General features: G+C 42.1%; 1 protein-coding gene across 5 annotated transcripts in view; it reads right to left on the bottom strand.

Moving 5' to 3' along the window:
• Positions 1-388: 388 nt before the first annotated feature.
• tmem260 (transmembrane protein 260) overlaps positions 389-14580 on the bottom strand; it is a 177183-nt gene continuing 162991 nt past the window's right edge. For 2 of the 5 annotated variants that reach the window (XR_015512640.1, XR_015512643.1), the window contains one exon: positions 980-1327. The gene's annotated coding sequence lies outside the window, so the exon portion shown is untranslated. Of the gene's footprint in view, positions 1328-14580 lie in introns of all 5 variants that reach the window. The other 3 variants (XR_015512641.1, XR_015512642.1, XR_015512644.1) reach the window with 3 other exon arrangements.

Raw genomic sequence — 14580 nt, 5'->3', positions numbered from 1 at the left:
TATTTATATTATTTTAAATAATAAAAAAAGAAATTTGTTAATATTTGTAATGTATGGAAAATATTTTCTGTCCAAATGTTTACTTGGACTTATTTGCTTTGTATTTAGTGATCAGAAATAAAGTTAATAGTATTATTAATTGTATCCAACACCAATATTAATAGTGAGTTTAATAGACTAATGGAATTATAAAGCAATGAAAGTAATACATATTTAATAATAAGCATTGTAGTATTTCCTTTTATAGCATTTAACACTATTTGTTTTATTTTTTAGCTTTGTTAAGTGTTTTTACTGCATTATGTTACTACCTTAAGTAACCTTGTAACATCCTTAAACTTCACAGAAAAAAGCTGAAACCACATAGGGACCTAAGACTCAGCATTTTAGCATTTTAAGTTTATATTTCTTACCTTTATATAGTAATAATATTTATGACACTGGCTTTGTAAAAATGTGAGTATCGTCATCTCTTGTTTATATGTTTATGCTACATATGTTGTGTATGATATGTGTGTACATAAAGAGTTGAAGTCAGAATTATTAGCCCCCTTGTTTATTTTTTCCCCAATTTCTGTTTAACAGAGATTTTTTTAACACATTTCTAAACATAACAGTTTTAATAACTCATTTATATTAACTGTTTTTTTCACCTTTGCCATGATGACAGTAAATAATATTTGACTAGATATTGTTCAAGACACTTCTATACAGCTTAAAGTGAAAAAACTAAAAACTGTTTTTATTCTAGCTGAAATAAAACAAATAATACTTAATCCTGAAGAAAAAAATATTTTCAGAAAATCCTGTGAAAATGTTCTTGCTCTGTTAAACATTATTTGGGAAATATTTAAAAAAGAAAAAAAAATTCAAAGGGTGGCTAATAATACTGATTTCAACGGTATATAAATGTCTTATAAATGTTAAATAAAACTAAATATTACAAGTTGTCTGTTGTTCCACCAAAAAAAAAGATGATAACAGTTGCAACACTTTATTTAAAATGTTTATATTATTCTTATATTTTATGCCGGGTTTAAACCCCTACACTATTTTTGAAGGACATCCTGGAATTTTAACAACCACAAAGAGTCAGGACCTCTAATCTGAAAAACGGCACTCACTGAGTAGTAGTCCCCATCAATATAGTGTGGCGTTAGGACCCACACAGGCTGCGGATTGAGAGCCCCTTGCCGATCTCACATACACCACTTCCAGCAGCAACCAAGATTTTGCATGTGGTCTCCCATCCAGGTACTGACCGGAAGCAGCCCTGCTTAGCTTCAGTGGGGCGACCATGTGAGAGTTGCAGAGAGCTAGCAGCCAGCTAAAAAAAATATGACACAACATTCGCAAAGAAATCAGGAAAGTTGTCAGAACTGAACAATAGAGACCTGTTAAAACAAGTGTAAACGTGAATGTGTAATTTAACTGTGATCTGACCAAAAGGCTGGTTAAAACCAGGTCTAGAGAAGGTATTTTGACGTGTTTTGGTTGTCCAGTGTTTATGGCACACTTTTTTGTTGTTGCTTGTTGAAATTACTTTCTTAAAATTAAATGAAACAACACAATTCTTTAATTGTTTTTGGAACAACTTAATTGTTTTATGTTCAATCCACTTAAATGTAAAAAAAAAAAAACTGTAAAGAAACTAATTATTTCATGTTGGGACAACATGAAGGATTTATTGGGAACCCAACATTTTTTACAGTATATATATATATATATATATATATATATATATATATATATATATATATATATATATATATATATATATATATATATATATATATATATATACAGTTTGTGTGATTTCTTTACAAGAACACTTGATTGAACAACAGGTGGTTAAAGTAATTGCTTTAACAGCCCAGTAAAGAGTAATAATTAAAAGAAAAAATGTCTGTTTTGCTAATAATCCTTGGTTTGAATTTTATTTCCAGTATAATCCAGTTCATGCATTTTCAATGTCAATACATTTTTGGTAAATACAGCCATGCGCCCACTGTTTATTCTAAATATAGCTCAAATAAATGTTCATAAGTTGTTGTTTTTTTTTGGAAACCACAGTGACTCTCTACACTATTCAATATTTTTTGTTGCTTGTTCAAACTACTTATTTTTAAATGAGCTAAAAAGCACAATTCTTGAGATTTTTTTGGGAATCGTTTTATGTTCAATCCACTTAAATATGTTAAAACGAATAAGTTACAAATTGATTGTGTGGAATCCAGCATTTTTGACAGTGTACTATATCCTAAAGCTTTAATTGTTGCTTTTAGTAAATTTGACCTAATGTCCAGGTGGCTCCTTCTGTCTCTCTGCATTATAAAAGGGAGTCTGTTCCAAAACCTAGTGGGCTGCCGTATTGCCTACTACCTACATTGGCAGCTGTCTTCTGAACCCGAAAGTATACTTCAGGTTTTACCCATATGCTAGGGCAGACGTTTTCAGACCTGTCCTGGAGATCCACCTGCCCTGCACATTTTATATGTATTATTTGCTGGACACACTCAGTTTAGGTCTAATAATGAGCTTGGTTTGTCGTTATCACTTTTTGTAGTGTTAGGATGCAAAGGTTGTCAGAAGTGCACATGTAATAAGGGAATTATCCACCATATGTCAATACGGAACTGTACTGTGAATTACAGTTTAAAAAGAAATGTAGGCGGACAAGAGCAATAAGCAATAAACATGATCAAATGTGTTCAAACAGTCACTCAGTCTAATTTCACACAGCAATGGTCCTGTTTTTTTATTTTTTTATTTTGTGGATAAAAGTTTTGAGACCATGGACATATCATTTCAAGTTAATGATATGTGTTCTGATGAAACAGGAAAACTGGGTTTAAGTGGTGTAATATGTATGCCACACATATATGTGGTGCTGTAAACAAACAGACAGAGTTGCAGGATACACTAAAATCCCAGAAGAAAGTGCATGAAGTCCTTTATTTTCAGAGTACAGACATAAACAGGACTATGTGGTGGACTTAAAAAATATCTGTGTAACTGTTGATGTGTATCTGCTGGTTGTCCACCCAGTAATAGTTATCCAAAAAGTTAGCCTGAGGGTGCAGACAACACCAGTGTCATATGGATGAAATCCCAAAATTGTGTAAACTGTTTTTAGGATTGACCTAAATGAGTTACCATCTGGATGTGATGTAAAGAATCCCATGCTTTCTGCCTACTTTATATACGATCATTTTGTAACGTATTGTGAGAAAGTGTGCCAAAGCAAAGTAGTTGCCTTCTACATCCATTTTACTGGCTTTCTCTCCTTTATGCTTGCTCTCTGCGTAGCGTGGGTTTGTTCATTCAGTAGTTCTTGTGTCTCTCAAACACAAGCTCTAAGCGTTGCTGATATGGTTGGCCTTGTAAGCGTATTTACAAATTCTTGTTTTTTTTATTTATTTTTATTTATGATCAACTCAGTCTCATACAAGCAAATTTTTTAGCATTTTTCATGTTAATTGCAGATGTTACTTTACTGGTTATGTTATGTAGTGCTTCACAATCATAAGGGAGGCAAAGGGTTGGGGGTGGGGGGTGTTTGGGGAGGCCAATGGGGGGATTGAGGGAAATTAGCTTGAACACTGGAGTTACAAGAAGTGCCATGGGATTTTTAATGACCACTTTAACATCTCATACGCCGCTCACTGATAGTATAGTGTCCCCATCACTTTACTGGGGCATTAGGACCCATACAGACCACAAGATGAGCACCTCCTGCTGGCCTCACACCAATTCCAACAGCAACCCAGTTTTCCCATGTGGTCTCCCATTCAGTTACTGACCAGGCTCAGCCGTGCTTAGCTTCAGTGAGTAACCGGTCTTGGGCTGCAGGGTGATATGGCTGTGGTCAGCCTGTACTTTACTTAACGAACAAGATAGCAGAGAGTGAGGCGAGGCACAGAATATGGCGGTATAAATAGTCAAGCAAACTCCATGTGAAGGGTCAATTACACTGCAAAAAAAAGCTGTGCACCAAGATGCCTTACAATTTAAAGTTGAGTCAACATTATTATTATTATTTTTTTTTTTTTACAGTGTGTGTGTCACATCCTCAGTCTGATCATGCTGTCTGTTCCCCATTTCTGTTTACTTCTGGTGAGCGCACGTGAATGTTTATTTTGATCGCTCCCCGTATCTCTCCTCCCTCTCGTTACCCTATTTACCATCTATTAAGATTGATTTTCACTCGCCTGCACCCTATCAGGGATTCCTCTCGTGTCCTATTTATTCCCCTCCTTGTGTGTAGTCCAGTGCTAGATTGTTGTTTTGCGAGCGCGCCCACGCCGAGCCGCTCGCGTCTGGTCTCGTCTTGTCTCCTGTCGTGGCTCTACTGTCCTTTCCAACTCTGTCTTGTTGTGCTGCTCCACGCCAGAACCATCTTCTTGCACTTTGCCTCTCCTTAACCTCCTCTGTTCCCAGGCCGGACTGCTTCAACCTCTCGGAGCCCATCGGCTTCAACTGACTGCCGGCTTCCTCTCCCTCGCTCACGCTCCACTTCCGCATTCCCCTCACGGCAACGTACCAGCACGCCCCCTGCCGGGTAACAGTATCATAGACGCTATTGTTTGCATTTATTTTTGGATCACCCCGGCTGTCTTTTGCTTTCTCTTTTTTCAAGATTGTGAACTGGGCGCCCCCTTTTGGATTTATTTGGTGACAGGCCCCGGTCTCTGTTGTCAAGGACTTAACAGCGCCCTCTTCTGGGAGTTTTTTATGCAGTTTTTTTTGTTTTTGTTTTTCTCCTATTTTTCTCTGCAAACGCCCAGTTGGATTTGATTTGCACCCTTTTAGGGTAATTTTTTGATCAAGAATAAAAACTCTTAACCTGCACTTGTGTCCGCCTGTGTTCCCTGACAGAACAATCTAGCCCGAAATGGACGCAGCAGGTTCGGATCCAGTCATTACCGCAGTCACCCAGCAGGGTGTGCTGCTAGGGCAGCATGAGGCAAGGTTGACCAACACCACCGGGGAGATGGAGTACTTGGCCAACCAGGTAGCTGATTTAACCGCACGGATCCGTGAGTTGCAGCACGACACAGCCCAGGGGGGGCAAGCGGATCCTGGCCCTCAGCATACACGTGAACCCCGATGCAACAACCCACCACCTTACGATGGGGACCCCAATTCATGTAGAGCCTTCCTCTCTCAATGCTCTGTGGTGTTTGCCTTACAGCCACACACCTACGCTGCTGAAAGAACCAAGGTGGCATACGTTCTGACGCTGCTCGCAGGCAAGGCCCGTGATTGGGGAACATCAGTCTGGGAAACCCAAGCTCCCTGTTGTGCATCGTTCGAAGACTTCAGACAAGAGATGGTAAGGTTGTTCGATAGATCTGCTCAGGGGCAGGAGGCAGCGGACCAGTTGGCTTGGTTACGCCAGGCAGGCCGGTCAGTCACAGAGTATGCCATCCAGTTTAAGACCTTGGCGGCTTCCTGCGACTGGAATCAAGGGGCCTGCATGTCCATGTTTCGAGCGGGGCTTGAAGAGGAAATCCAGGACGAGTTGGCCACCATCGACCTTCCCCAAGATTTTGATGATCTCATTAGTATGGCCCTACGGGTAGAAGGACGTCTGCGCCGCCGTCGTCAACGTCCAGTCTTCCGCCCACCCTGGAGGATGGAGGACACTTCCTCTGCTGTTCCTGAGGCTGCTAATGCCACCTCCTTGGGTTCAGAGCCCATGCAGGTGGGGCGTCTTCGGCTGACTCCCCAACAGAAACAACAGCGCCTTATCCAGGGCCTGTGCTTCTACTGCGGCAAGCCAGGGCACTTTGCAGTGGCCTGTTCGTTAAAAGCCGCGGCTCGCCAGTAAAGAGGGGGATCCTGGTGAGCGCTACCCCTTTATTGAATTCCCCCTCCTCTCGTACTGTTCTCCCTGTATCTGTCCAGTTTGGTGACTCTTTTAATTCTGCCTTGGCCTTGGTCGATTCCGGGGCCGAAGGTAATTTTATGGATAGTTCTTTAGCTACCTTGTGGGGAATCCCTGCACTCCCTCTTTCCAATCTTATCCCTGCTCGCTCTCTTAATGGCACCCTTATCACCACTGTATCCCATACCACCCCTCCCCTCCATCTCATTGTCTCGGGCAATCACCATGAGGTTACCACGCTGCTTCTCCTAGATTCGCCTAGTGCCCCCATAGTTTTGGGGCATCCATGGCTGGTGCAGCATGGCCCTCATGTAGATTGGTCGAGTAATTCAGTTTTGTCTTGGAGTCAGCATTGTCTTGCTTCGTGTTTGGGTCCTGCTGCTTTTCCTGTGTCTGTGTGTCCTGTCTTACAGGTGGAGGCAGCTGATCTCTCTGGGGTACCGGCGGAGTACCTTGACCTGCGCCGGGTGTTCAGCAAGTCTCGGGCCACTTCCCTGCCTCCGCATCGTCCTTATGATTGTGCCATAGAACTCCTCCCAGGCACTTCTCCGCCCAAGGGTCGTTTATTTTCCCTTTCTGGTCCAGAGAGAGAGGCCATGGATAGGTATATCAATGAATCACTCAAAGCCGGTCTCATCCGACCCTCTTCCTCCCCCGCGGGTGCCGGGTTCTTCTTTGTCAAAAAGAAAGATGGCTCCCTGCGTCCTTGTATTGATTATCGAGGGCTCAATGACATCACTATTAAAGACAGGTACCCCTTACCTCTCATGTCTTCTGCCTTTGAACTTTTGCAGGGAGCCAAGGTCTTTACCAAACTTGACCTCCGGAATGCTTACCATCTTATCCGCATACGAGAGGGGGATGAGTGGAAGACCGCCTTTAACACGCCTACGGGACACTTCGAGTACCGGGTCTTACCGTTCGGTCTGACCAATGCCCCGGCGGTCTTCCAGGCCTTGGTCAATGATGTGTTGAGAGACATGGTTAATCGTTTTGTCTTTGTGTACCTTGATGATATCTTGATATTCTCTCCATCTTTAAAGGTACACACCCAACATGTCCGCCAAGTGCTACAACGGTTGCTGGAGAATCAGCTTTATGTTAAGGCGGAGAAGTGCGTTTTCCACGTCAAGTCGGTCTCGTTCTTGGGATTCATTATTTCGGCTGGAGAGATCCAGGCAGACCCCTGTAAGGTAAAGGCAGTCGCCGAGTGGCCAACTCCAGACTCTCGTAAGGCTCTGCAGCGGTTCCTGGGGTTCGCCAACTTTTATCGGCGCTTTATCAGGAATTTTGGTCAGATCGCTGCACCCTTAACAGCCCTCACCTCTCCCAAGGTACCGTTCAAATGGGAAGTTGATGCTCAGGAGGCCTTTGATAAATTAAAGTCCCGTTTTGTCTCTGCTCCTGTTCTATCTATTCCAGATCCTGAACGGCAATTTATTGTTGAGGTGGATGCTTCGGACGTCGGAGTAGGCGCAGTCTTATCTCAGCGGTCACGCCTGGATGGAAAAGTGCACCCTTGTGCATTCTTTTCCCATCGCCTGAATCCTTCAGAGCGAAATTACGACATAGGTAATAGGGAATTGTTGGCAGTCAGGTTGGCCCTGGGGGAGTGGCATCACTGGTTAGAAGGCGCAGCTCAGCCTTTCCTGGTCTGGACGGATCACAAAAACCTTGAATATATCCGTTCAGCCAGGAGGCTGAGCTCCCGACAGGCTCGCTGGGCCCTCTTCTTTGGGCGATTTAATTTTACCTTGTCTTACAGACCTGGGTCCAAAAATATTAAGCCAGATGCTCTCTCCCGTCTGTTTGAGGCCCCAGGGGAGAGGGAACCACCCGACACCATTTTACCCAAGGAGATGGTGGTGGCATCTCTCTCTTGGGAAATTGAAAAACGGGTTGAGGAAGCCAGGAGGACAAGTCCAGGACCGGGGAGGGTCCCAGCGGGATGTCTCTTTGTCCCTACCAAGATGCGCTCTGAAGTAATCCAGTGGGGTCACTCCTCTAAGTTGACCTGTCACCCAGGAGTCAGGAGATCACTGGCTGCCATCCGTCAGCGATTCTGGTGGCCATCCATGGCCAAGGACGTCAGGCAGTTCGTGGCCGCCTGCTCTGTTTGCGCTCGGAACAAGAATTCCAATGCGCCTCCCATTGGTCTGCTCCGCCCCCTTCCCATCCCATCCCGCCCCTGGTCACACTTGGCCCTTGATTTTGTCACCGGCCTACCAGAATCTAAAGGCAACACTGTCATTCTCACGGTGGTGGACCGCTTCTCCAAAGGGGCCCATTTCATTCCCCTTCCCAAACTCCCCTCAGCCAAGGAGACTGCTCAAGTGGTGATTGATCATGTTTTCCGGATTCATGGTCTTCCGGTCAATGTGGTTTCTGATAGGGGCCCTCAGTTTGTCTCCCGGTTTTGGAAGGAATTCTGTCGACAGATCGGGGCCTCTACGAATCTGTCTTCAGGATTTCATCCCCAGACCAATGGGCAGTCCGAGCGGGCAAACCAGGATTTGGAACGTACTCTCCGCTGCCTGACGTCCCACAATCCTGGCTCTTGGTGTCAACAATTACCTTGGGTCGAGTATGCCCATAATTCTCTTCCTTCATCTGCCACAGGTATGTCCCCGTTTCAATGCTCTATGGGGTTCCAACCTCCTTTGTTTCCCTCTCAGGAACCCGAAGCTGCAGTTCCGTCTGCCCTTGCTTTCGTCCAGCGGTGTCGACGCACCTGGAAGAGAGCCAGGGAGGCCTTGGCCCAGGCTAATAAACGGACCAAAGCAGCAGCTGATCACCACCGGACTCCCGCTCCTCGTTACAGATGTGGTCAAAGAGTGTGGCTTTCTACCAAGGACCTGCCTCTCAGGGTAGCCTCACGCAAGTTGGCTCCCAGGTTCATTGGCCCATACCGGATCACCAAGGTCCTGAGTCCGGTGGCGATACGGCTCAAGCTCCCTCCTATGCTTGGTCAGGTGCACCCTACCTTTCATGTGTCAAGGGTTAAACCTGTATTGTATTCACGTCTTGTTCCCTCTGCCCCCATTCCCCCTCCCCCCCGTCTAGTGGATGGCTCCCCAGTTTACACTGTGCGGAGATTGCTAGACATCAGACGCAGAGGTCGGGGCTTTCAATATTTAGTGGACTGGGAGGGTTATGGTCCGGAGGAGAGAAGCTGGGTCCCGGCTCGGGACGTTCTGGATCCGGCGCTGGTCGAGGATTTCCGTCAACGGCAAGGTAGGCCCCCCCATGCAGCGCCTGGTGGCGTTCGTAGAGGGGGGGGTACTGTCACATCCTCAGTCTGATCATGCTGTCTGTTCCCCATTTCTGTTTACTTCTGGTGAGCGCACGTGAATGTTTATTTTGATCGCTCCCCGTATCTCTCCTCCCTCTCGTTACCCTATTTACCATCTATTAAGATTGATTTTCACTCACCTGCACCCTATCAGTGATTCCTCTCGTGTCCTATTTATTCCCCTCCTTGTGTGTAGTCCAGTGCTAGATTGTTGTTTTGCGAGCGCGCCCACGCCGAGCCGCTCGCGTCTGGTCTCGTCTTGTCTCCTGTCGTGGCTCTACTGTCCTTTCCAACTCTGTCTTGTTGTGCTGCTCCACGCCAGAACCATCTTCTTGCACTTTGCCTCTCCTTAACCTCCTCTGTTCCCAGGCCGGACTGCTTCAACCTCTCGGAGCCCATCGGCTTCAACTGACTGCCGGCTTCCTCTCCCTCGCTCACGCTCCACTTCCGCATTCCCCTCACGGCAACGTACCAGCACGCCCCCTGCCGGGTAACAGTATCATAGACACTATTGTTTGCATTTATTTTTGGATCACCCCGGCTGTCTTTTGCTTTCTCTTTTTTCAAGATTGTGAACTGGGCGCCCCCTTTTGGATTTATTTGGTGACAGGCCCCGGTCTCTGTTGTCAAGGACTTAACAGCGCCCTCTTCTGGGAGTTTTTTATGCAGTTTTTTTTGTTTTTGTTTTTCTCCTATTTTTCTCTGCAAACGCCCAGTTGGATTTGATTTGCACCCTTTTAGGGTAATTTTTTGATTAAGAATAAAAACTCTTAACCTGCACTTGTGTCCGCCTGTGTTCCCTGACAGTGTGTGCCCTGTTATTAATGTAAGTTTGGATTACATTAATACAGCTGAGTAGGAGGCTTTAAGTTAAATGTGGATTCCATGTCTGAAAACCGAATATTTGAAAATAAATGTTGTTTACTAATCAATGCTGATTTAAAATTAAATCAAATCAAATAACTAAACTGGTTGAACTACCCACTTCAAGACCCACCCTTTTTTTTTTTTTTTTTGAAGATTCAAACTGATTGTCTAGAGAAAATGCCTATTTTACATTGTTTTTATATCATATAAAATATAATAATATGTATTTCATTTATTTTTTTAAACGCAGACAGGTTCAAAGCCTCTGAATTCTTCAGTTATTCTTTACAACTGCAGAGTATTTGGGTCTTTTCTTCAGTAAAGTAACCTGACAGGACTACAGGAGATTGCAAAAGAACTGCAGCCGCTATGAATTAGACTGACTTCCATTCATCTATTGATCTACATCCATTAAAATTAACAGCCTAACCCTAACCCTAAATGTAAAATTCAGTTAAAAAAATTTTTCTAAATCTGTTGAAACACATCGATCTGAAGCTGGTTTGGTTTGTAGCTGGTGATTATTAGGAGTTCACTGACAGGAACAGTGAACAGCTGTTTACAACTGAAACACCACAGTCTCGCTAGATCCTCCTGTATGGACGTGTCAGTTATAAAACACTCACAAGATGTTAATTTGGACAACAGTGCAGATATTTTAAAGTGTTCACACTAAGAGAGCACGCGTAGTTAGCCTGTTCAATCATAAAAATTGGGAAATGCCATTACTAATATTGCTATCATTGTCTGTATTTTGCACTCGCTGTCGTTGTATTTGTATCTGTATTTTGTACTGTCTGGAGCCAGCACCTTAGCTTTTCACTCATCATAGCAAACGTGCTACTGATGATGTGAAAATAAAAGTGATTTGATTTGATTTTAATACGGCATATTTAATAATGAAATCAAATAATTATAGTATAATATTTAAGTTAATTTTAAGCTATCTCTCGGTCCAGCTGCAGGATCGCTAAGGCCCATTAGTGGTCCGCGGCCCACCGGTTGAGAATGCCTGCTGTAGTCAATCTACACCCGGTGAAAAGCAAACTTATTTATAACATATACAATGACAATTTTGTCTAGTAACTTTTGTAGAGAATGAAATGTTCGAGTTTCATGTTTTGAGTACAATATTGGAGCATACTTTGAAAGACTTGTTTGGCTGCACAATTATGTTAGCATATGCTTTAAAAACCACATATACATTGACTTGAAGTACACATGAAATTAAAACTAACCCTATGGTTATGTAAGCTCACATTCTAGCATCTAGTTCTGTGGTAAACAATTCATCTGTGCATGTCAATAAGATGATATCTGATAATGCACTTCCTGTTAATTTTCTGTTAAATTCTCAGATGATGGCGATCTAAGGTATTGGATGTGACCAAAGAGCTTAGAATGACCGAAAGGCGACTCTCGATAGAATATTCCGTTGCAACAGCAGCGCCCAGCAACAGCCCCGGATTCCGCCATTTTGAAGTGAAAGCGGTCGGCTGTCCATTGGGTCTTATTGCTGTCACGATGGCAAGCAGCTGCTTTGTTTTTAATTTATTTATTTAAAAAGCACATTAAAGCTGAGATACAACCTAAAAGATGACAATACATCATCACAATCATCAGCTATTTTAATAGTTTATTTTACAGACTTATAATATGCTGTTGTTCTATTGGAATTTTTATTCCAAAATAGCTATCTAGTGGCTGTTTCCCGAATCGCACTAGAGTGTCGCCTCTTGGTGATTCTATGCTCTTTGATATGACTTAACCACGCTCTTCCTACTGTCTGTTTTAAAAACAAACAGATATGGTGAGCAGGAGGAGTTAGTTAGGTTGTAATAACTTTCCCCAAACCCTTTTCCTGATCTTTCTGAATGAAATCTCGATTGTTTATTTACATCCAATCAGCTCGCAGTAGAAAAACAAGCCACACCCACTGTTTTCTCATTTACTATTCAGTTTTTCTAGGAACTGCTTTACCATTAGACAGTCGCAACTTCTGATTCATGTGGACTTCCCCTTACCATCTAATTCTCTTTAGCTTAAAGGTGTAGGGCTAAGGAAAGATCTAGATAGCTCTTGAAAGAGGTTTTCCAGGACCACACTCGAAACCAAGAGGTACAAAATTTCCAGAATACACCAGCTACAAGGGCAACATTGCTGCATACCTGAGGAGATGCACAAACTAGTATTTGTTGGCATTATTAGAAGTTTTCTACAACAATTAAGCATAAGTTTTAATACATTCATAACAGTGTTCGTGGTTTACGGTCATGCTTTAACAAAAATGGATAAAAAACCCTCACTAAATTTCACTCTCTGTAATCCACAATAATAACAACTCCTGCATAGTAGTCCCACAACATACTTTTCACATCTGTCACTCTATAACACTCAAATACCCTGTGTGAAAAGTCTAGTGCTGGGAATTAGCCTTTTACAGTGTCTGCTATAATGCTAATGTTGTTTCCATGTGTAGAATTGGGATTGGGTCTTCAAGTCAGCGTCAAAACAACGACAGAACCTCATAAGATCTGGAACATCCATCCACAAACAGCTACACAAAACTACAGACTTTACTTACATTTAATTTCAGCACAGTTTGCTGTTAGCATGTGCTAAACTAATAAAATAGCAGAGCTTTTCTCTACAATTAAAACCGATAACCTCTATATAAAGAGCAGAATTCTGTCTCTTTCTACTGTAAACGCTTTACAGTCGTTCTGCTCTCTCCAGACAGTTTGCCCGTCTGCCTGCCTGGTAATTAAACATCCATGCCATCAGGCAGGCAGCTGGCGGCTCTCCCCTGAGAATGCCAATTAAGTTTGTAAAATATTTAGGCTACAAAACTGTACAAGGGGAGCCATCATGGTGCGCAATCATTCACAGAATTCAGAGGAGGCCCATGGACCGACTTCCCCCGCGGCCCTCCATCTGTGTGATACATCCAGAAATATCACCTATACGCACTGCACACTCCCCTGAGGCAGAGACTTACGATCAGAGTGCATTAACATTAGATCAAAGTAATAATTATGTAATGGCAGGGCCTAATATACACAAATATTAGCAGTCAGAGAGTGTTGCGTTACACTTCGCAGCAGGGTAGCATTTAGACTAATTTGTTTCAATAGTAAACAGCTCAAAGACAACGGGAAAAAATGAATAAAACAGGCTGCATTATTTGTTATATTTATTTTCAAAATGGGAGGGTGAACTTTTGTTGCAAAGTGTGTTTATATTTGGAAAAACATGAATAGTCTTTCACAGCGACTGATGGTAATATAGTGGTTGTTTGTCATTCGTAGGGCCAGGCAGAATCTGCAGACATTTTTTTGCTATTTCTGCACAGAATTTTGTGAAAATCTGTGGATATATGCTGAATGATTTTGGGAGTATCGTAATTAAATACCTAATATATGGAATAAAAATAATACCTTTTGAACTGTTATTTAATGTAAATCCAATTCGATCCAGTTAATTGGTAAACAAAGCAAGTCTCTCATGTAATCTGGCTACTAAATAACAGAAAATTCTACTTTACAAACTTTTTAGTTTGAACATTTAATAATACATTCAATTTTACATACATTATTACAATTTGATCAAACATAAGCACTTCTATATTTATTAACGTTCACAAGGATATTAAATGCTGTACGTATACACTTACTGGCCACCTTAATAAGTACACCTACTAGTACCGGGATGAACCCCCTTTCGGCTTCAGAACTGCCTTAATCCTTAGTGGCATAGATCCAACAAGGTACTGGAAATATTCCTCAGAGATTTTGGTCCATATTGACATGGTAGCATCACACAGTTGCTGCAGATTTGTATTGTAAATAAATCATATGATCATTTTCATATTAGTCAATAATATTCCTGAAATTAATGTAAAAATGGAATTAATATAAATTTACAGACATTTACACTAGTAAATAAATAGACTCAATGATGATTTCTGCATGCGCAGATTCTGTGTGGGCCTATTTAGATTTATGAGATACTTTAATTTGTAGAGAACTTGTTGGTGTGTAAAACTTTGGTTCAGCAATATGGCAATATACATTTTCTACTAATGCTTTTTTTTTTTCTCAATGAAATGGTATGGAGTCAATCTAGGGCCATGCATATATACTTGCAAAATAAAAGTCTTGGAAGCGAAAAATAAAGTATTGAACAAAAATAAATGCAAATCTCCAAAAATCACAAAGCAAAAAAATTTATTTTTGAGAAAAAAAAATTGCTAGCAAAAATTAAGAACTGCAAAAGGAAAATAAAAATTATTATTATTTTTTTAAATTTGCAAACATAAAAAGAACTGCAAATAAAAATCAAGCAGTGCAAAAAATGCATATATTCAACCCTGAGTATGCGATGCTGCTTTCACTTTGCACTTCATGTTTCTGCACGTTTTACTTTGTGGCCCTGATTTGACAAGGGGGCGGAGTCAAGGGAACTTGGGCGTTTACGGCAGGCCGTGCAATACAAAGTGAAAACACCGTCGCAAACTCACAGTTGACTAACA

The sequence above is a fragment of the Danio rerio genome, chromosome 17 (assembly GCF_052040795.2).
Source record: "Danio rerio strain M-AB ecotype USA chromosome 17, GRCz13ab, whole genome shotgun sequence".
Lineage (NCBI taxonomy): Eukaryota > Metazoa > Chordata > Actinopteri > Cypriniformes > Danionidae > Danio > Danio rerio.
Note: the sequence above shows the minus strand (reverse complement) of the source record. Positions and strands in the feature narration are given on the sequence as shown.